The sequence below is a fragment of the Bombina bombina genome, chromosome 4, assembly GCF_027579735.1.
Source record: "Bombina bombina isolate aBomBom1 chromosome 4, aBomBom1.pri, whole genome shotgun sequence".
In the NCBI taxonomy this organism is placed as follows: Eukaryota; Metazoa; Chordata; class Amphibia; order Anura; family Bombinatoridae; genus Bombina; species Bombina bombina.
The window spans coordinates 430678632-430702313 of record NC_069502.1 but is presented as its reverse complement, the minus strand read 5'-3'; positions in this window follow the sequence as shown (position 1 = coordinate 430702313).

Below are 23682 nucleotides of genomic sequence, written 5' to 3'. Positions count from 1 at the left end.
AATAAATAGTTTAACCCCTAAACCGCCGCTCCATGAACCCGCCGCAACCTATAATAAATTTATTAACCCCTATCCTGCCCCCCACTACGCCGCCGCCACTGTAATAAAATGATTAACCCCTAAACCTAAGTCTAACCCTAACCATAATGCCCCCCTAACTTAAATATTAATTAAATACATCTAAATAAATTAACTCTTATTAACTAAATGAATCCTATTTAAAACTAAATACTTACTTATAAAATAAACCCTAATATAGCTACAATATAAATAATAATTATATTCTAGCTATCTTAGGATTTATATTTAGTTTACAGGTAACTTTGTATTTATTTTAGCTAGTTAGAATAGTTATTAAATAGTTATTAACTATTTAATAACTACCTAGCTAAAAGAAATACAAAATTACCTGTAAAATAAATCCTAACTTAAGTTACAATTAAACCTAATACTACACTATCATTAAATTAACTAAATAAACTACCTACAAATAACTACAATGAAATACAATTACATAAACTAACTAAAGTACAAAAAATAAAAAAGCTAAGTTACAAAAAATAAAAAATTAAGTTACAAACATGTTAAAAATATTACAACAATTTTAAGCTACTTACACCTAATCTAAGCCCCCTAATAAAATAACAAACCCCCCCAAAATAAAAAAAATCCCTACCCTATTCTAAATTACATAAATTTCAAAGCTCTTTTACCTTACCAGCCCTTAAAAGGGCCATTTGTGGGGGCATGCCCCAAAAAGTTCAGCTCTTTTGCCTGTAAAAGAAAAATACAACCCCCCCCCAACATTAAAACCCACCACCCACATACCCCTAATCTAACCCAAACCCCCCTTACAAAAACCTAACACTAATCCCCTGAAGATCATCCTACCTTGAGTCGTCTTCACTCAGCCGAGCAGCGATGGTACCGAAGTGGACTTCCGGAGCGGAAGAAGTTAATCCTCCAAGCGGCGCTGAAGAAATCTTCCATCCGATGAAGTCATCATCCAGGCGGCGCTGAAGAAGTCTTCGATCCGGCCGATGTCATCTTCAAAGAGGCGCTGAAGAGGTCTTCTATCCGGGCGAAGTCATCTTCCAAGCCGGGTCTTGAATCTTCCTTCCGCCGACGCGGAACCACCTTCTTCACCGACGGACTACGACGAATGACGGCTCCTTTAAGGGACGTCATCCAAGATGGCGTCCCCTCAATTCCGATTGGCTGATAGGATTCTATCAGCCAATCGGAATTAAGGTAGGAAAATCTGATTGGCTGATGGAATCAGCCAATCAGATTCAAGTTCAATCCGATTGGCTGATCCAATCAGCCAATCAGATTGAGCTCGCATTCTATTGGCTGATCGGAACAGCCAATAGAATGCGAGCTCAATCTGATTGGCTGATTCCATCAGCCAATCAGATTTTTCCTACCTTAATTCCGATTGGCTGATAGAATCCTATCAGCCAATCGGAATTGAGGGGACGCCATCTTGGATGACGTCCCTTAAAGGAGCCGTCATTCGTCGTAGTCCGTCGGTGAAGAAGGTGGTTCCGCGTCGGCGGAAGGAAGATTCAAGACCCGGCTTGGAAGATGACTTCGCCCGGATAGAAGACCTCTTCAGCGCCTCTTTGAAGATGACATCGGCCGGATCGAAGACTTCTTCAGCGCCGCTTGGAGGATTAACTTCTTCCGCTCCGGATGTCCACTTCGGTTCCATCGCTGCTCGGCTGAGTGAAGACGACTCAAGGTAGGATGATCTTCAGGGGATTAGTGTTAGGTTTTTGTAAGGGGGGTTTGGGTTAGATTAGGGGTATGTGGGTGGTGGGTTTTAATGTTGGGGGGGGGGGTTGTATTTTTCTTTTACAGGCAAAAGAGCTGAACTTTTTGGGGCATGCCCCCACAAATGGCCCTTTTAAGGGCTGGTAAGGTAAAAGAGCTTTGAAATTTATGTAATTTAGAATAGGGTAGGGATTTTTTTTATTTTGGGGGGGTTTGTTATTTTATTAGGGGGCTTAGATTAGGTGTAAGTAGCTTAAAATTGTTGTAATATTTTTAACATGTTTGTAACTTAATTTTTTATTTTTTGTAACTTAGCTTTTTTTATTTTTTGTACTTTAGTTAGTTTATGTAATTGTATTTCATTTTAGTTATTTGTAGGTAGTTTATTTAGTTAATTTAATGATAGTGTAGTATTAGGTTTAATTGTAACTTAAGTTAGGATTTATTTTACAGGTAATTTTGTATTTCTTTTAGCTAGGTAGTTATTAAATAGTTAATAACTATTTAATAACTATTCTAACTAGCTAAAATAAATACAAAGTTACCTGTAAACTAAATATAAATCCTAAGATAGCTAGAATATAATTATTATTTATATTGTAGCTATATTAGGGTTTATTTTAAAGGTAAGTATTTAGTTTTAAATAGGATTCATTTAGTTAATAAGAGTTAATTTATTTAGATTTATTTAATTAATATTTAAGTTAGGGGGCGTTAGGGTTAGGGTTAGACTTAGGTTTAGGGGTTAATGATTTTATTACAGTGGCGGCGGCGTAGTGGGGGGCAGGATAGGGGTTAATACATTTATTATAGGTGGCGACGGTGTAGGGGGGGCAGATTAGGGGTTAATAAATTTATTATAGGTGGCGACGGTGTAGGGGGGCAGGATAGGGGTTAATACATTTAATATAGGTTGCGGCGGGTTCAGGGAGCGGCGGTTTAGGGGTTAATACATTTATTATAGTTGCGGTGGGCTCCGGGAGCGGCAGTTTAGGGGTTTATATGTATAGAGTAGCTTGCGGTGGGCTCCGGGAGCGGCGGTTTAGGGGGTAATAACTTTATTTAGTTGCGGCGGTGTAGGGGGGTCAGATTAGTGGTGTTTAGACTCGGGGTACATGTTAGGGTGTTAGGTGTAGACAGCTCCCATAGAAATCAATGGGATGTCTGTCAGCAGCGAACTTGTACTTTTGCTATGGTCAGACTCCCATTGATTCCTATGGGATCCGCCGCCTCCAGGGGTGGCGGATTGAAAACCAGGTACGCTGGGCCGTAAAAGTGCCGAGCGTACCTGCTAGTTTTTTGATAGCTAGCAAAAGTAGTGAGAATGTGCCGCACTTGTGTGCGGAACATCTGGAGTGACGTAAGAATCGATCTGTGTCGGACTGAGTCCGGCGGATCGAAGCTTACGTCACAAAATTCTACTTTTGCCGGTCTCGAGCCTTTGATAACTAAGGCGAATCAGCCTCGCCACAAATACGCTGCGGAATTCCAGCGTATTTGAGGTTGACGGCTTGATAACTACCCCCCTTGAGCTTTCGAAAAACAGTCTTAGCAGTATCTCTTGATTGTTTGAGGTACTTTCAATAGTGACACCATGCCTATTACAATTTGAAAGTAAAATGTTTGCGTGTGAGCAAAAGCTGACGCACGCTATCTTCAGGACTTTGGATATCATTAACTTCTGCTCCCTATACACTCCAAAAGATAGCACAAATTGAAAAACTAACACATCTTTTGCGCACTAACCCAACACAAATTAGACCGGTTACGCTAAGTTGAAGGCAGCTATCAATATTTCACATTTTAATATTCTTCACATAGAAAAAAATGATCTATTTATTTTTTTTTTATTTTATTTTTTTTTTTTAAATTTTCAAATTTTTATTAGTAAAGATTTCTCAAATACAACAGTGACATATTAAATGATTTGGAGCACGTAGGCTCCTACAGAAAGTATGAACAGTAAAATTGGAACATTAAAAATATGTCAGGTTAGATTGTGTTCCCATAATGGCAAAGTGATCGAAATATAGCTCAAGTCAGATGGGGTGGGTTAACTGGGGTGGGGGGGAGGGATTGGGGAGAAAGGAACGGGAGGGTAATTGTTAGAGGCAGGGATTTGGTTCATATGCGGATGGTACTTGGAAAGGGTTACCTAGTGTGTGTTTACTCTAGTGTTCGGGGCCCAAGTAGTGGTGTGGTTAGATTGCCAATCTGCCCACACTAATTCAAATAGGTCTGAATTATTTAGAGAGTAAAAGATAGGTTTCTCCATATTGTAGATGTATGCCATATAGTTTAGGATGCATGACCATTTTGGGGGCGTCTCAGTTTTCCATGCCTTGGCTATTGTCGCTTTAGTAGCTGTTAGCAAATAGATTGCTAGATATGGTTGGTGTTTGGGTAATTTAGTGATGCCTATGTGTAAGAGGGCATTAGAAGGAGTTATAGGAAGTGTTATGCCTAATCTCCCTAGCGTACGGAAGCATGTACTCCATAAGGGTTTTAACTTGGGGCATTCCCACCATATGTGTAGAGAGTCTCCTTTTTTGCCACAATTGCGCCAGCATAGGGGAGAGGTAGAGACAAACATTTTATTAAGTCTCGCAGGGGTAAGGTACCAGTTCGTTAAGAGTTTGTAATATGTTTCAAAGAGTGTGACACAGTGCAGTGCTTTTTTAGTGAGGGAAATTACATGTTGCCATACTTGTGGGGGCAGAGTCAGGTTCAGAACTGATTCCCAAGTGAGTAAGTGAGGAAGTTTATTCTCAGGGTCTGTGTTTCCTATTAAAGTGTAATGCATTGATAATGGTCTGTGTAGTTTGTTACCTTGTTGCCAAGTCGTTTCCCAGAGTGTAAGGGGTCGGTGTAACTCAGGTTGGAATCCCCAGCTAGTAAGAAAGCTCTTTAGTCTTGTGTATTCATATGTCATGTACCTAGGTAAGTTGGAGCCAGCCTTTATTTCTGAGAGTGTCATGAAGCGCGGGGTTGGTGAAGTAACCCAAAGGTCAGCTACTGTTTGTCTTCCAATTCTAGTCCAGCCATAAGGATGAGAGTCAGGTAAGCCTCGTAGGAGACCTTTCAAGGGAGTAATAGGTGAAGGATGTGGGGCGATGTGTGGATAGTGTCTAAGCTTGTCCCACATGGCGAGGCATTCTCGTACTATGTTATTGCTAATGTCTGTGGTACGTCTTAGGTGGGCAGGAATCCAAATTAAGTCGGGCAAAAATATATGATTTGGGAGGGAGGCTTGTTCTATGGTTTTCCATTTACTAGGGGAGTCTTTAGCACCCCATTGTGAGATGTGGGTGAGCATGGCTCCTTCATAATACCTAGTTATTGATGGGGAGGCTATACCTCCTCTATTAAGGGGGCTTTGAAGGATTTTGTGCGCCACTCTGGGGGGTTTGTGCTGCCATATATATTTTGTAAATTCACTCTGAAATTGGTGAAGGAGATATCCCGGGATACGGAGAGGGAGACATCTAAATAAATAAGTAATTTTAGGTAGAAAGGACATCTTAAGGGCTGTTAACCTACCTATCCATGAGATGTGAGTATAGTCCCATTTGTCTTTCAAAGTACGCAGTTCGGTTAAGAGGGGCAGGTAGTTGTCTTTGATCATCTGAGGGATATTGTTCGATATCTTAACCCCTAAGTGGGAGATGAAGTTATTGACGCAGTGTACTCTGTATTGGACCTTGAGGGTGTCAACTGTGTTCTGTGGGATTCCCCAGGTAAAGATTTCTGTTTTATCTAGATTTAATTTGTAGAGTGACATGTCTCCAAAGGAGTTTAAGATTTCTATCAGTCTCGGGAATGAAGATAGGGTGTCTGACGAGAATATAGTAATGTCGTCTGCAAAGAGTGCAATTTTGTGAATTGTGCCATGTAGGCGAATGCCATCAATTTTTTTATCTTGTCTGATTTGTTCTGCTAGTGGCTCGATTGCCAGGGCAAAAAGAAGGGGTGAGAGTGGACACCCTTGTCTGGTGCCATTAGATATTGGGAAGGGGGGTGAGGCAAAGCCTAGGCCTCTAACTACTGCTGTGGGAGTGGAATAAAGAGCCTGTATCGCTTTGATAATTTGATCTGGGAAACCAAAAATTTTAAGAGCTTCCCATAAGTAGGACCATCTAACGCGGTCAAAAGCCTTCTCTGCATCCAATGAGATGACAGAGAATGGCCTATTTAGTCTGGTGGATTCAGTGCAGATGTTTAGGAGACGTCTAGTATTGTCTGGCCCCTCGCGGTGAGGGATAAATCCTACTTGGTCTAAGTTTATGAGTTTCGGGAGTAATTTAGAGATACGTGTAGCAAATAATTTAGCATAAATTTTAATGTCTAAATTAATCAAGGAGATTGGCCTGTAATTGGAGCATAAGGATGGGTCTTTTTGGGGTTTAGGAATAGTAATCACCGTTGCTTCCAAGAATTCCTGACTAAACCTACCCTGTTCTCTAGCGTGATTAAAAAATCTTAAGAGTAGTGGGGTTAGTTCGTTTGTGTATGTTTTGTAGAAGGCTGCTAAGTAGCCATCTGGACCCGGGGCTTTAAAAGGTTTTAGATGCTTTATTACGTGTTTGATTTCCTTAGAGGTAAAGGGGGATGAGAGTGTTTCTTGGTCATCAGGTGACAATGAGGGGAGATTTAAGCTGCGAAGGAAGGAGCATATTTTGTCAACAGGAGTTAGTTTGTCGCTTGCATTTTTTCCTAAATTGTACAGGTTTGAGTAAAATTTCTCAAAACAAGTACCAATGTCTGAGGGTTTGCGGTATGTCTGGTTCTCAAATTGGATCTGGTGAATTCTTGAGGTACTCGCTCTGTTTTTAAGTTTATTTGCTAGTAGTGTATCTGCTTTGTTACTCTTATGGTAAGTAATCTGTTTCAGTTTAAATAAGTTAGCCTGGGTGCGTTTTAGCTCTAGTTGGTTAATATGGTTTTTAATCTGTATAATTTGAGCTGTGGTTTCATCTGAGGGTGTACTTCTATTTAGGAGTTCTAGTCGACGCAATTCAATATGAGATTTGGAAAGGGGTAGGCCAGATAGTTTTTTAAGATGAGCTTGTTTTTTAATTATGAGACCTCTAAAGGTGGCCTTTGCCGCCCCCCATAGTGTGTCGTCTCTGACCTGATTATTGTCATTAGTTTGGCAGTAGAAGGTTATTTCTTTTCTCAAGGTTTCCTTAAATGCAGCATCCTGTAGGATGTCATGCGGGAGGCGCCAAGAAGGCTTCACATTATGTCGCTCCGCTGAGCGGAGAGTTACTGAAACTAGGTCATGATCAGACCATGGGCATAGGGAGATGTTAGAATGTTTGACTTGGTCAAGGGTTTCTGCTGAGCAAAAAACATAATCGAGTCTGGAGTATGTTTTATGGGGGAATGAGAAGTGAGTGTAGTCTCTATCTCTGGCATGAAGTGAACGCCATACATCGAAGTAGCAGAAGTGGGTAATTATTTGCCTGAACTTTTGGGAAAGTTGAGCAGGAGGGGTGGTGTGTTTTGTCCGGGCAGTTCTTTTTCTGTCTAGTGCTGGATCCCAAGTCATGTTGAAGTCCCCCGCTAGCAAGACTCTGCCTATTTTTATCCGGTCAACTGTGTGTAGGATCCGTTTGAGGTATCTAGGCTGATGTGAGTTAGGTAGATAGATAGAAACTAAGGTATGATCAGTATGGTCTAGCTTACATGTTTGAATGAGAAATCTAGATTGGGGGTCTTTTAGAACTTGGATTGGTTCGTAAGCTATTCTTTTATGGATTAGAATTGCCGTACCTCTGGCTTTTTTTGAAAAAGAGGTGTATTCGAGGACAGTGTAGTCTTTAGATATTGTGCAAGGAGGATTGTCTGACGACCAATGTGTCTCCTGAAGGAATGCTACGTCAGGGTTATGGAATTTGAGTGATCTAGCTAAAAGGCTACGCTTATGTGGGGAGTTTAGGCCTCGTACATTATGGGTTAGTATTTTGAGGGGTGGCATAGAGAGGTATGGGGAGTAGGTCAGGTCTTTTAATACTGAGAGTTAGTGTAAATGGGGAGGATAGGGGGAGGGAAATAGGCAACAGATAGTGTGAAGAAAAGTTAGCGAAAATAGTTCGCTATGGTGGAGCCCTAGTGTGGGCTGCCTGTGGTGGGGGGCGAGAAGCTAACAGAAACAGGGGTCTTTGGAATGGACCCTGCTCCGCAGTAATCATTGTAAATTAACTTGCTATTACATATGTGCAATACTTAAATTAAGACAACAACCTTAAAATAACAATCTAACACATAACTTAATTGTACTATCTAATAGTAAACTTTTCAAACTTTAACTCAGTCTCATTTATGATCTGTTGGAGACAGGTCAAACTTCCAGGTTAAATAAAGTCTAGGTAAGTTCCATTAGAGGCTACCAGACGTGTTTTTACGGTGGGTTAGTTTTGGGTTTCTTGGCTCTTTGCTCTTTAATAGTCCATTCGGGAGCCGAAGCTCTCAGCTTTGGGTAGGTTGGCTGTAACGGTGGAGGTTGTTCCTGGTGTAGGCCCCATGTGGCCAGGAGAGCCATACCTTGAGGTATGGAGTTAATTGTGTGGCTCTGGTTGTTTCTGGTGACCACTAGGTTTGTAGGATGGCCCCACCTGTATTTAATATTGGCCTTCCTGAGTGTCAGGGTAATTTGTTGAAAGGTTTTACGGTACTGTAGGGTATGAGTTGACAGGTCAGGCAGGAGTTGAACATCCTTGAATTTTTCTGGCATAGGCGGTCTTTTGAAGGCTGCTTGCATAAGTTTATCTTTATATATGTAGCTGTGAAAGCAGACAATTACATCTCTTGGTTTGTCGGCTGGAGTAAGCCGTGATCTTAAAGCTCTATGGGCTCTCTCCATTGTATCAGTGTGTCCATCTGGGGTGCCCACGAGTACTGTAAACAGCTCCTTTAGGTAGGGTTGGAGATGAGTATTTTCTACGGTTTCTGGGATGCCCCTAAACCGGATATTATTTCTGCGAGATCTGTCTTCAATGTCTGCCATTTTAAATTCAAGTTGAGTCATCTGATCTGCTAGGGTTTCAGAGTAAGTGAGCAGGTTTGATTGATCTACTGCTAGATCATCCTGTTTCCGCTCTAGTGCTTCAACTCTTTCTCCAATCTCTGAGATTTCCTTTTTCAGTTCCGCAGAGGACCGTTGAATTTCCTGGGTGATAGAGCGTGTTTGACTGGCCAACATATGTTGTAGGGTAGCCTTAGTAATGTAATGATGTGATGGCGCTTCTGAGCGCACACTGGAATGAGATTCAGCATCGATCGACTCAGGGTCGCTCATCTCCTCGTTGGTGACAGGGTTAGATTCCTTTCCTGATTGAGTAAAGTGATCATAAACAGTCTTCTGAGTGTTAGTGGAGGGTTTCCCCTGACGTCTGGGCCCGTGGGGCATTGTGTTAAGACTGTTAGGTATGTCTGTAGGTTAAAGATTAACACCAACCTTCTCTTATAGAGCGCTCTGAAAACAATCTGAAAAGTATAAAGCACCGTACAGTAAAGTTTACTAGGTCTGATATGTATTGCTAGACTGCGGAGCAGGGGTCAATAACACTTTCTATATTTATGACATTTTGTTACAGTTTCAAATAATAGGTAGTAATTGAACCCTTCAGTCCCAACATATAAATGCAAGTATGTGAGTCACTGGCACCCCAAGGAGTGGTGGGATACGACTATATAGAAGGGAAAAAGGAGAAGGGAAGTGACCAGCCCAGACTGGTTGGACCGGAAAGGGAGAGGTGCCAGAGAGAATTAACAGACAGTGTAACTAAGTGGCATATATTCAGACTGCGGAGCAGGGACTCTCAACATTTCCTCTGTTTATGGCATTCTGTTAAAACATCACATAGCAGACAGTAATTGTGCCTTTCAACATTAGAATACAAGCTAAAGTGAATAGGTCCCTAGCACCTCAGGGAGAGACGGGATACGACTTTGCAGAAGGGGAAAAGGAGAGGGGAAGTGACCAGTCCAGACTAGCTGGACCGGAAAGGGAGAGGTGCCGGGGTAAGCCTGCTACTAGTGTAAGTCGAGAGAGCACTGGATGTGTGTTAACGGGTTACCCCACTAGTGAGATATTAATAGGGGGGGTGTAATGTAACAGGTGGAACAGGAATATAAGATCTATTTATTTTTAAATATATATTTCTAGATATATCAAGTGATTTTTTTTACAAAATATATATCTATACCTAAAAATATATATGTGAATATATATAGGTATATACAGATTTACAGTATATGGGAATAAATATTTAAAAATACATAGAACATTATCCCCTATGTAAAGATCATTGGAATGTAAAATATTTACAGTACATACACAGTAAAACATATTTTTAAATATTAAAATGTACTTAAAATTATTTTTCGTGTTTTCAGGTTATTGAGTGGAAAGGGCTCCAAAGTATATATGTATACATATGTATATATGTGTATATGCATATATACACATATACACATTCATACACATTTACACACATAAATATATATATATGTATATATATATATATATATATATATATATATATATATATATATATATATATATATATATATATATATGTAGCCCTTTCAATTCAAATACCTTGGGGCCTATCTATCAAGCTCTAAAGAGAGCTTGAGGCCCCGTGTTTCTGGCGAGCCTGCAGGCTTGTTAGAAACACCAGTTATGAAGCAGCGGTCTAAAGACCGCTGCTCCATAACCTGTCCGCCTGCTCTGAGCAGGTGGACAGACATCTCCGCAATTCAACCCGATAGAGTACAATCAGGTTGATTGACACCCCCCTGCTGGCGGACAACTGGCCGCGAGTCTGCAGGGGGCGGCATTGCACCAGCAGCTCTTGTGAGCTGCTGGTGCAATGCTGAATACAGAGAGCGTATTGCTCTCCGTATTCAGCGAGGTCTGGCGGACCTGATCCGCACTGTCGGATCAGGTCCGCCAGACTTTGATAAATAGAGGCCCTTGTCATATGCCTTGTACGTTTTAACCCTTATAGCAATTTATTTTTAATATATCTATTAATATTTTTTATTAGAAAGTGTATATATGAGGGTAATACTTTATTTAATGTATTTATAATGTGTTTAATGATACTTTTTTAACCCTAACCCTTTATGCAAGCTCTTTAGTTTATGCTCTTGCAGACGTGTTTACTTTCAGCTTGTAAAACACGAGAAAGTTAACGTGGACATGATATTTCAATATTGGTCTCTCTAAGGTATTGTGCCATTTGTTATATAGCTCATAGTTTAAGAAAAACAGTAAGCACTTTAATCTAGTTAGAAACACTGAAATCTAGTTCTCAAAAATCAATATCTTAAAGGTATAAAAAGAGAAGTTAAAGAGACAGTCTACTTTATAATTTTTATTGTTTAAAAAGATAGATAATACCTTTATTACCCATTCCCCAGTTTTGCATAACCAACACTGTGATATTAATATACTTTTTACCTCTGTGATTACCTTGAATCTAAGCCTCTTAAGACTGCCCCCTTATTTTAGTACTTTTGACAGACTTTAATTTTAACCAATCAGTGCTGACTCATAAATAAATCCACATAAGTGAGCACAATGTTATATACATATGGGTGGGGGTTACCAAAGCGCCAACAAAAAGGCTGGGTCTGAGCCAGTAATAGTTAAATTCACAATTTTCATAAAAAGTGTATTTATTCATACAAATTCACAGATAAAAAACAACTAACATACATTAAAAGAAATAAAACAACATAAAAAGTCCAATTAAAAATACTAGCCTTGATCAGTGGCTAGTAAAAAACACTGAAAGTGCCCAGTTTCCCAGTACACAATATTCAATATTTCAACAACAAAAAAAAAAAAAAAGGGTGGAATAAAAAAATAAACACTTAAATATGGACTAGTAGAGGTGGGACAAAACAATGTCCTAAGATAAGTCTATAAAGTTTAGCAACCTATGTGTGCAATTACTTTTGAGTTAAGTTGGATGATATATGTAAGATAAATGGAACTGCTAGTTACCGCAGCATGTGTAAAGTACAATGTGTGTCGTTAGAGATAGTGTAGCAACCTGTGTGTACAAATACTTGAAGGTTGAGTGAGTTGAGCAACCTGTGTGTGCAAATACTTGGAGGTTAAATAGGATAGATTATTGAGTACAAGTAAATTAAATCTGCTAGTTACAGCAGCGTGTATAAATCACGATGTGTGTCGTGTGAGATAATGTCCTCACAGTATATCTAGCTTGTGTGTAGGTTGGACCTAAACTTAATGTTGTTCAAATTATGGGTAAATGTTGTCCAAAGTTGTATTGCTGGATGATTTTCGTGAGTGTGAAAACTAGTGCGTAACAAATAAAAACTTCAATTGCAAATAATAATAACACACTGAATTGTCAAATAATAGCGTGAAATATCAAAGCAAAATTCTCTGTGAGCAACGCTAATAAACCTTGATGTGATGGCGTGAAATATGAAAGCAAAATAACCGTCCAAATAAACACTGTGAGCAACGCTAAATAAGCCTTAACAGTATTCAAAATTCAAAATAAATCAAAAAGTCATGGTTCATAAATTCAAAGCAAACCAATAGATTCAAAAACAGTGGCCACTGTGGAAAAAAGAAAATGTGTAGGTGAACAGTCAATCCAACAAACAAATTGGTAATTCCTAAAAGCCCTCAGTTAATGTAAGCGTTCCTGCAATGATCCTGCAGCGGAAGCAGGAATGAGGTTAAAAACCGGAAGTCCTAGTCTTCTCCAGTTTCGACGATACCTAAAAAAGCAAAAGGCACAATAGTGCAGATAGTTTTCTTAATCATAAAACAATTAAAATAGAACTCACCAGTCGACGCGTTTCGGTCTGTGCTAGACCTTTATCAAGAGTCTTGATAAAGGTCTAGCACAGACTGAAAAGCGTCGACTGGTGAGTTCTATTTTAATTGTTTTATGATTAAGAAAACTATCTGCACTATTGTGCCTTTTGCTTTTTTAGGTATCGTCGAAACTGGAGAAGACTAGGACTTCCGGTTTTTAACCTCATTCCTGCTTCCGCTGCAGGATCATTGCAGGAACGCTAACATTAACTGAGGGCTTTTAGGAATTACCAATTTGTTTGTTGGATTGACTGTTCACCTACACATTTTCTTTTTTCCACAGTGGCCACTGTGTTTGAATCTATTGGTTTGCTTTGAATTTATGAACCATGACTTTTTGATTTATTTTGAATTTTGAATACTGTTAAGGCTTATTTAGCGTTGCTCACAGTGTTTATTTGGACGGTTATTTTGCTTTCATATTTCACACCATCACATCAAGGTTTATTAGCGTTGCTCACAGAGAATTTTGCTTTGATATTTCACGCTATTATTTGACAATTCAGTGTGTTATTATTATTTGCAATTGAAGTTTTTATTTTTTACGCACTAGTTTTCACACTCACGAATATCATCCAGCAATACAACTTTGGACAACATTTACCCATAATTTGAACAACATTAAGTTTAGGTCCAACCTACACACAAGTTAGATATACTGTGAGGACATTATCTCACACGACACACATTGTGATTTATACACGCTGCTGTAACTAGCAGATTTAATTTACTTGTACTCAATAATCTATCCTATTTAACCTCCAAGTATTTGCACACACAGGTTGCTCAACTCACTCAACCTTCAAGTATTTGTACACACAGGTTGCTACACTATCTCTAACGACACACATTGTACTTTACACATGCTGCGGTAACTAGCAGTTCCATTTATCTTACATATATCATCCAACTTAACTCAAAAGTAATTGCACACATAGGCCTAGATTTGGAGTTTGGCTGTAGCCGTGAAAACCAGCATTAGAGGCTCCTAACGCTGGTTTTAGGCTACCGCCGGTATTTGGAGTCAGTCAAAAAAGGGTCTAACGCTCACTTTTCAGCCACGACTTTTCCATACCGCAGATCCCCTTACGTCAATTGCGTATCCTATCTTTTCAATGGGATCTTTCTAACTCCGGTATTTAGAGTCGTGGCTGAAGTGAGCGTTAGAAATCTAACGACAAAACTCCAGCCGCAGAAAAAAGTCAGTAGTTAAGAGCTTTCTGGGCTAACGCCGGTTTATAAAGCTCTTAACTACTGTACCCTAAAGTACACTAACACCCATAAACTACCTATGTACCCCTAAACCGAGGTCCCCCCACATCGCCGCCACTCGATTAAATTTTTTTAACCCCTAATCTGCCGACCGCCACCTACGTTATACTTATGTACCCCTAATCTGCTGCCCCTAACACCGCCGACCCCTATATTATATTTATTAACCCCTAATCTGCCCCCACAATGTCGCTGCCAGCTACCTACACTTATTAACCCCTAATCTGCCGTCCGCACGCCGCCGCCAGCTACATTATAGCTATGTACCCCTAATCTGCTGCCCCTAACACCGCCGACCCCTATATTATATTGATTAACCCCTAACCTGCCTCACTAACCCTATAATAAATAGTATTAACCCCTAATCTGCCCTCCCTAACATCGCCGACACCTAACTTCAAACATTAACCCCTAATCTGCCGACTGGAGCTCACCGCTATTCTAATAAATGTATTAAGCCCTAAAGCTAAGTCTAACCCTAACACTAACACCCCCCTAAGTTAAATACAATTTAAATCTAACGAAATTAATTAACTCTTATTAAATAAATTATTCCTATTTAAAGCTAAATACTTACCTGTAAAATAAACCCTAATATAGCTACAATATAAATTATAATTATATTATAGCTAATTTTAGGATTAATATTTATTTTACAGGTAACTTTGTATTTATTTTAACCAGGTACAATAGCTATTAAATAGTTAAGAACTATTTAATAGCTAAAATAGTTAAAATAATTACAAAATTACCTGTAAAATAAATCCTAACCTAAGTTACAATTAAACCTAACACTACACTATCAATAAATTAATTAAATACAATACCTACAATTACCTACAATTAAACCTAACACTACACTATCAATAAATTAATTAAATACAATACCTACAAATAACTACAATGAAATAAACTAACTAAAGTACAAAAAATAAAAAAGAACTAAGTTACAAAAAATAAAAAATATTTACAAACATAAGAAAAATATTACAACAATTTTAAACTAATTACACCTACTCTAAGCCCCCTAATAAAATAACAAAGCCCCCCAAAATAAAAAAATGCCCTACCCTATTCTAAATTACAAAAGTTCAAAGCTCTTTTACCTTACCAGCCCTGAACAGGGCCCTTTGCGGGGCATGCCCCAAGAAATTCAGCTCTTTTGCCTGTAAAAAAAAAACATACAATACCCCCCCCCCCAACATTACAACCCACCACCCACATACCCCTAATCTAACCCAAACCCCCCTTAAATAAACCTAACACTAAGCCCCTGAAGATCTTCCTACCTTGTCTTCACCTCACCGGGTATCACACCGATCCGTCCTGGCTCCGATATCTTCATCCAACCCAAGAGGGGGCTAGACATCCATCATCCGACGGCTGAAGAAGTCCAGAAGAGGGTCCAAAGTCTTCATTCTATCCGGGAAGAAGAGTAGATCCGGACCGGCAACCATCTTCTTCCAAGTAGCATCTTCTATCTTCATCCGATGAGGACCGGCTCCATCTTGAAGACCTCCACAGCGGACCCATCTTCTTCCGACGATGACTTCCCGACGAATGACGGTTCCTTTAAGGGACGTCATCCAAGATGGCATCCCTCGAATCCCGATTGGCTGATAGGATTCTATAAGCCAATCGGAATTAAGGTAGGAAAATTCTGATTGGCTGATGGAATCAGCCAATCAGAATCAAGTTCAATCCAATTGGCTGATTCAATCAGCCAATCAGATTGAGCTTGCATTCTATTGGCTGATCGGAACAGCCAATAGAATGCGAGCTCAATCTGATTGGCTGATTGAATCAGCCAATCGGATTGAACTTGATTCTGATTGGCTGATTCCATCAGCCAATCAGAATATTCCTACCTTAATTCCGATTGGCTGATAGAATCCTATCAGCCAATCGGAATTCGAGGGACGCCATCTTTGATGACGTCATTTAAAGGAACCGTCATTCGTCGTCTAGTCGTCGGTTGAAGAGGATGTTCCGCGTCAGCTTGGAAGAAGATGGTTCCGCTCCGCTCCAGAAGAAAGAAGATTGAAGATGCGGCTTGATAGAAGACTTCATCCAGATGATGGACTTCCGACTTCAGCCCGAGGATGGATTTCTTCAGTCGCCGCTTGGATCCAGACTTCAGCCCGAGGATGGACGTCACTCTTCAGCCCCCCGCTTGGGCTTGGATCAACACTTCCGAGGCTTGGATCAAGACTTCCGAGGACGGATCGGTGAACCTGGTATGGTGAAGATAAGGTAGGAAGATCTTCAGGGGCTTAGTGTTAGGTTTATTTAAGGGGGGTTTGGGTTAGATTAGGGGTATGTGGGTGGTGGGTTGCAATGTTGGGGGGGGGTATTGTATGTTTTTTTTTACAGGCAAAAGAGCTGAATTTCTTGGGGCATGCCCCGCAAAGGGCCCTGTTCAGGGCTGGTAAGGTAAAAGAGCTCTGAACTTTTGTAATTTAGAATAGGGTAGGGCATTTTTTTATTTTGGGGGTCTTTGTTATTTTATTAGAGGGCTTAGAGTAGGTGTAATTAGTTTAAAATTGTTGTAATATTTTTCTTATGTTTGTAAATATTTTTTTATTTTTTGTAACTTAGTTCTTTTTTATTTTTTGTACTTTAGTTAGTTTATTTAATTGTATTTATTTGTAGATATTGTATTTAATTAATTTATCGATAGTGTAGTGTTAGGTTTAATTGTAGGTAATTGTAGGTATTTTATTTAATTATTTATTGATAGTGTAGTGTTAGGTTTAATTGTAACTTAGGTTAGGATTTATTTTACAGGTAAATTTGTAATTATTTTAACTATTTTAGCTATTAAATAGTTCTTAACTATTTAATAGCTATTGTACCTGGTTAAAATAAATTCAAAGTTACCTGTAAAATAAATATAAATCCTAAAATAGCTATAATATAATTATAATTTATATTGTAGCTATATTAGGATTTATTTTACAGGTAAGTATTTAGCTTTAAATAGGAATAATTTATTTAATAAGAGTTAATTAATTTAGTTAGATTTAAATTATATTTAAGTTAGGGGGTGTTAGTGTTAGGGTTAGACTTAGCTTTAGGGGTTAATACATTTATTAGAATAGCGGTGAGCTCCAGTCGGCAGATTAGGGGTTAATGTTAGAAGTTAGGTGTCGTTGATGTTAGGGAGGGCAGATTAGGGGTTAATACTATTTATTATAGGGTTAGTGAGGCGGATTAGGGGTTAATAACTTTATTATAATAGCGGTGTGGTCCGGTCGGCAGATTAGGGGTTAATAAGTGTAGGCAGGTGGAGGCGACGTTGTGGGGGGCAGATTAGGGGTTAATAAATATAATATAGGGGTCGGCGGTGTTAGGGGCAGCAGATTAGGGGTACATAGGGATAATGTAAGTAGCGGCGGTTTACGGAGCGGCAGATTAGGGGTTAATAATAATATGCAGGGGTCAGCGATAGCGGGGGTGGCAGAATAGGGGTTAATAAGTGTAAGGTTAGGGGTGCTTAGACTCGGGGTACATGTTAGAGTGTTAGGTGCAGACGTAGGAAGTGTTTTCCCATAGGAAACAATGGGGCTGCGTTAGGAGCTGAACGCGGCTTTTTTGCAGGTGTTAGATTTTTTTTCAGCTCAAACAGCCCCATTGTTTCCTATGGGGGAATCGTGCACGAGCACGTTTTTGAAGCTGGCCGCTTCCGTAAGCAACTCTGGTATCGAGAGTTGCAGTTGCGTTAAATATGCTGCACGCTCCTTTTTTGGAGCCTGTGGACTCTCAATACCAGAGTTATTTTAAAGGTGCGGCCAGAAAAAAGCCAGCGTTAGCTACGCGGGTCGTTACCGACAAAACTCTAAATCTAGCCGATAGGTTGCTAAACTTTATAAACTTATCTTAGGACATTGTTTTGTCCCACTTCTACTAGTCCATATTTAAGTGTTTATTTTTCTATTCCACCCTTTTTTTTTTTTTTTTTAATATTGAATATTGTATACTGGGAAACCGGGCACTTTCAGTGTTTTTTACTAGCCACTTCTTATGTTGTTTTATTTCTTTTAATGTATGTTAGTTGTTTTTTATCTGTGAATTTGTATGAATAAATATACTTTTTATGAAAATTGTGAATTTAACTATTACTGGCTCAGACCCAGCCTTTTTGTTGGCGCTTTGGTAACCCCCACCCATATCGAACTTGTTTCTTGACTACTAGGAGTCAATTTTCCAAAGCTAGGGTCTCATTTAGGTAGGCGCTCAGTGTACCCCATTGCAAACTGTTATATACATATGGCACACATGAACTAGTGCTTTCTAGCTGTGAAAAACGGTCAAAATGTACTTAGATAAGAGGTGGCCTTCAATGGCTTAGACATGAGCATATAAGCCTATCTAGGACTGGCATTCAACAAACAATAGAAAGAGAACAAAGCAAATTTGATGCTAAAAATAAATTTGAAAATTATTTAAAATTGCATGCCCTATCTGAATCATGAAAGTTTAATTTTGACTAGACTGTCCCTTTAATAATAAAAAGCTACTAATAAAATAATTATATAAAACAATAAATGCAGCTGACTTACAATAAAGAAAGAAATGTTTTAATTAAATATAAAACCATAAAACTATATTAAAATGCAATAAAAATGTATACAGTGTAAACAGTTATCTGTCTGGCCAAACAGTAACCACAATGCATTTCAGAGCCCCGCCTCTTCCTCAGGTGTCTCATAAATAAATATACAGCTCACATCACACTTTTAAACAATAAAACATGGGCTCAAATTATCTGATCATCAGACTTTTCATTTATGATTCAGTGTGTTTGGAGGTTTAAACATGTTCATTTTAGCATTACTCAAAATGATGTGAATTTATTTGCACCAATCATGAATTTATGTTCATATTAACAAATATGTATATATATATATATATATATATATATATATATATATATATATATATATATATATATATATATATATATATATATATATATATATATATATAAATAGACATAAAATATAACTGTTTTCTTACACTTTTTCAACTTGTATGTGTGTTTGTGTGTGTGCATTAAATAGATTTTGTTTTCATACTGCTTACTAATTTAAAGTGAATGTAAACTTTCATGAGTCAGTGCCCAGTTTTTAAAAATACTATTAAAAACAGGGGCACTTTCAATCATGAAACTTTACATTGCAGCGTTTTTTTTTTTTCTAAACTACTTACCCTTTTCTGCAGCAAAGCCGGATTGGCGATCCCCCACCCTCAGCTCCTCTGTATTTACGTTAGCAATGACAAAATCGGCTTCCTCCAATCATGGCGTGCACCCCAGATCGTTCATCTCTGAGGCCACGCTGTGATTGGAGGAAGCCGCTTTCGTCATTGCGGTGCTAAGTCCAGAATGAGAAGCGGGCGGGGGATCGCCAATCTGGCTTTGCTGCAGCAAAAGGTAAGTAGTTTAAAAAAAAGCTGCAATGTAAAGTTTCATGAATGAAAGTGCCCCTGTTTTTAATAGTATTTTTTAAAAACCGGCCACTGATTCATGAAACTTTACATTCACTTTAAACGGTTTTACTAAATGAGATGGGGCCGAACTACACAGGAATTATTTTGAATTAAAAACAGTTGAATCTTTTTTTTTTTTAATATAGATACTGTTTAAAAGTAACTAGGAATCATGTTTCACTTGACTTTTTCGCTTTATTGTAACTGATCTGGAGCGGCCGTTTTGTAAATCCTTAAAGGTAAATGAAACCCAAAGTTTTCATTCAATATTCAAATAGAATATACAATTTGAAACAACTATACATTTTACTTCTATTATATTTTTTTCTTCTTTTTCATGGTAACTTTTAAAAGATCAGCATTGCACTACAGAGAGCTAGCTGAATACATCAGTAAGCCTAATGTTGAGGTATGTTTGTGCAGTCACCAATCAGCACTTAGCTCCCAGCTCCTAAGCATACCTAGGTATGCTTTTCAACAAAGGATACCAAGGGAACACACATTAGATTATGAAACTATATTGGAAAGCTGTTTAAATTTGTATTCTCTATCTAAATCATGAAATACATTTTTTGGTTTCGTGTCCCTTTAAACAAAATTCCTAATTATCTCAATCCATTCACTCCATAAACAGTTTTTTTAATATTTTTAATATTTTTCAGGACTTCACACTCAAATGAAAGGGGCATTAAACTCAAAATTCTATTCACCATAAAAGGTTTAATTATGCATAATTAAAATTGTTTATTTTCCACCCTTTTCCTGTAATTTAGCTCGGAAGACTATAGTGCTTCCACTTCCTTAGAGAAGCTGGAGTGTATTCTTTGGAATGCAGAACCTTTACGTTCCTACATGCTGCACATTGAATGGCTAAAATGTGCACAAGCTCATCTTTGAGATGCTTTTTAAGAGGTGTATCATGGGCCTGCAAAACAATACATATTTACTTCTAAAAAAATACATTTAAATACTTTTAAAATATTTATTTTGTATGCAGTAACTTTTTTTATATGCTTCTGTAAGTTATTGCACAGGCATACATTTGCTGTTTTCTCTCCAACAAACATATTTGCACCTAAATGTACTATTCTGTTATCAAGAATCCTATATAATATTGTAATGTTCACTCACAAAGGGCTAGATTATAAGTGGCATGCTAATAATGTTAGCATAGGGTGCAATAAGCAATAATGCAACCTTGCTAACTAGCGTGCAAATAAAAAAATAAATCACCAAAAACAATAAAATAAACTATTATACTCATATATACACGCTCTGCGAAAAACATTTCATATAAATATTAATAAAAAAATGTATAAGGGTTAAAAGGGATATGGTATATGGCAAGGTTTTTGACTAGAAAGGGCTCTAATATATATATATATATATATATGTAAACATGTACATTAACGTGTTTCTATGTGAAAATAACTATATACATACATATATACACATAGAAACACATATATACACATGTATATACATATACACATATACTGAAAAAAGAGAAAACACAGAGGCGCCAAACATGGCCTAGTATAGCCAGAAACCAGATAAAACAATTCACAGGGTAGCAATGGGATACTCACAAAGGAGACGCACCCATTGGTGCTATTGAAGCAGACTGGAGCCTCTCAGTGGTCCAGCTCACTGATGTACTTCACGTATCAGTTGTGGTCCTTGGTGATGGTGATTAACAGGTTCCTGAGTGAACACAAAATATGCAAACCATAGCCCAGTAACGTTTGAACAAGTGAATGGCAATCTGAGCAATCCTACTTACAAGATCCAAAGCACCTGCAGGTGCATAAACTGCAAACTGGAACCAAACAGTCGCCCAGTAGACTGATCCCTCCAGGTGAAAGCAGAATAACTCTCAGGTGCCAATCAAAGTACTGAGGGAGCTTCTAATAGCCCAGGACATAACCATCACAATACTTACAGGCAACAACCACACCGTCATACGATGGGATCTAATGATACTGACCAAAGATCACAGGAACATAGTTTCTCACATCCTAACAGATTTCAAGTCTTACACAACTTGGAGAATAAAAATTGTGAAAATGGGAATACTAACACCCCACAAGTTTCTTCTCCTTTTTTAGGGCCAGGCCACCTACATCAGGATCCTCCGGTATGGCAAGGCCATGGGGGACCGTCTCTGCCCCAAAGACAAAAAAGACCATTCGGAAACAAGGATCTAGAGGTAAATCCATCACCCGCAAAAAGGAAAAATTAGAAAAATTCAAGAAGGGGATCTTTAATCTATCATCCTATTCACTATCGGATGATGAGATTAGAGTTCTGAGGAGGGGTCTATCTTTCAGCCCGTCCAACCAATTTAGTATGTACGAGATGTTTGTAGACATCAACAGCTATGTAAGAAAATTATCACTACAGAAATACTTTGCTGAAAAAAAGCTCAAAGATGATTCTATGAGACCCATTACCACAGATCTAATGGATGCCCATCTAAGTGATGGCTGCCTGGTATATGAACCCAGCATGCTTATAGAAGATCTATATGATGGATATATTCATACCAATTTGAGGCCAAAATCCTCTTTTGTTCCACCGAAGAGTAGCGGAAACCACATAGAGATATATGCCAACCTAGTGTTGGAGGATCTAGAGAAACTGGCCAAAAAGCAGAAAAAATTAAGATATAAAAATAATCTTAACTATAAAGAACAGAAAGCTTTGACCAGACTCATTAAAAGATCTGACCTTGTGATCAGACAGGCAGACAAGGGTGGGGCGATAGTCCTGCAGGATATGCAGGACTATCTAACTGAAGCCGATCGTATCCTCAATGATAAGGAGTATTATGAGGTGTTATGTGGGGATCCTACATCTAAGTTCTTTAACCAACTTCAGGGAATCTTACAAAAAGGCTTTGACATGGGTATCATTACCAAACTGGAAAGAGACTTTTGTCTACCCAAATACCCGTGCACGGCCTTCTATTACCATCTGCCCAAGGTCCACAAGGACCCCCTTAAACCGCAAGGGAGACCCATTATTGCTGGAATAGGAAGTCTGACTGATTCCCTATCAGCATATATTGACCAGTTCTTACAGAAATTTGTTGTAACCTTACCCTCCTATATAAGGGACTCGTCTGATTTATTGATGAAACTCAAAAACCATACCTTTGATGAACAATGCTGGTGGATCACATGCGATGTTGGAGCTTTATACTCCAACATCCAACACGAGTTAGGTATTAGAGCTGTGCGATCCTATCTGGAAGAGGATCAATATATGCCTGGTGAACAAGTAGATTTTTTGATTACACTGATTAGTTTCATATTGAAACATAATTATTTTCTCTACCAGAGCAAATATTACCTTCAAGTGAAGGGGACGGCCATGGGCACCAGGTTCGCTCCGAGCTTTGCTAACCTTTTTATGGGTAGCTTTGAACACCTGTATATCTACAACTCACAGTTCGGAGCGAACCTGGTGTTCTATGGCCGCTATATTGATGATCTCCTTTTCATCTTTAAAGGCACTGAGGAAAATATCCTTAACTTTGTCACACATTTGAATAACAACAACTTCGGGATATCTTTCACATATAATATTCAAAAGGAACAAATTGAATTTCTTGATTTAGTCCTTGGTAGATCTCCAAATGGACACGTACCATCAAAAACCTTTTTCAAGACAGTTGATTGCAACAGTTTTCTCCACTTTGAGAGCAACCACTATAAATGTTGGAAAACGAATGTCCCTTACGGACAATTTAGATGGATTAGGAGAAATTGTTCATCTATTGATGATTATGACACACAGGTCAAAATTATTGGCGAGAGATTTCTTGAAAAAGGCTATCCACCAGACCTGATATCCAGGGAGATGGATAGGGTCAGGAAAGAAGATAGGTCGAATTACTTCATTAATGAAGCTAAAAACCAGACTGTCTTCAAGGATACTAATCCCCCCCTCTTCATTACCAGATATAATTCTAACCACCTTGCAGTAAATAAAATTCTCAAGAAACACTGGTCTATCCTCACCAATGATCCTACCCTCAAGCAACTTTTGGGTGACAAACCCAAGGTAGTTTATATGAGGGCACCAACCTTAAAAACAGCTCTAGCGCCGAGCAAAATTGTCAGGGACAAATATACCAACAATAATTTATCCCCAGGCATTCCATGGGACATTAATAAACAGAAACTTATGGCATCAAAATGTTTTAGAAAACATTGTGGTATGTGCAGTTTCATAACACACAGAGTATCATCATTCACATCTTTTGT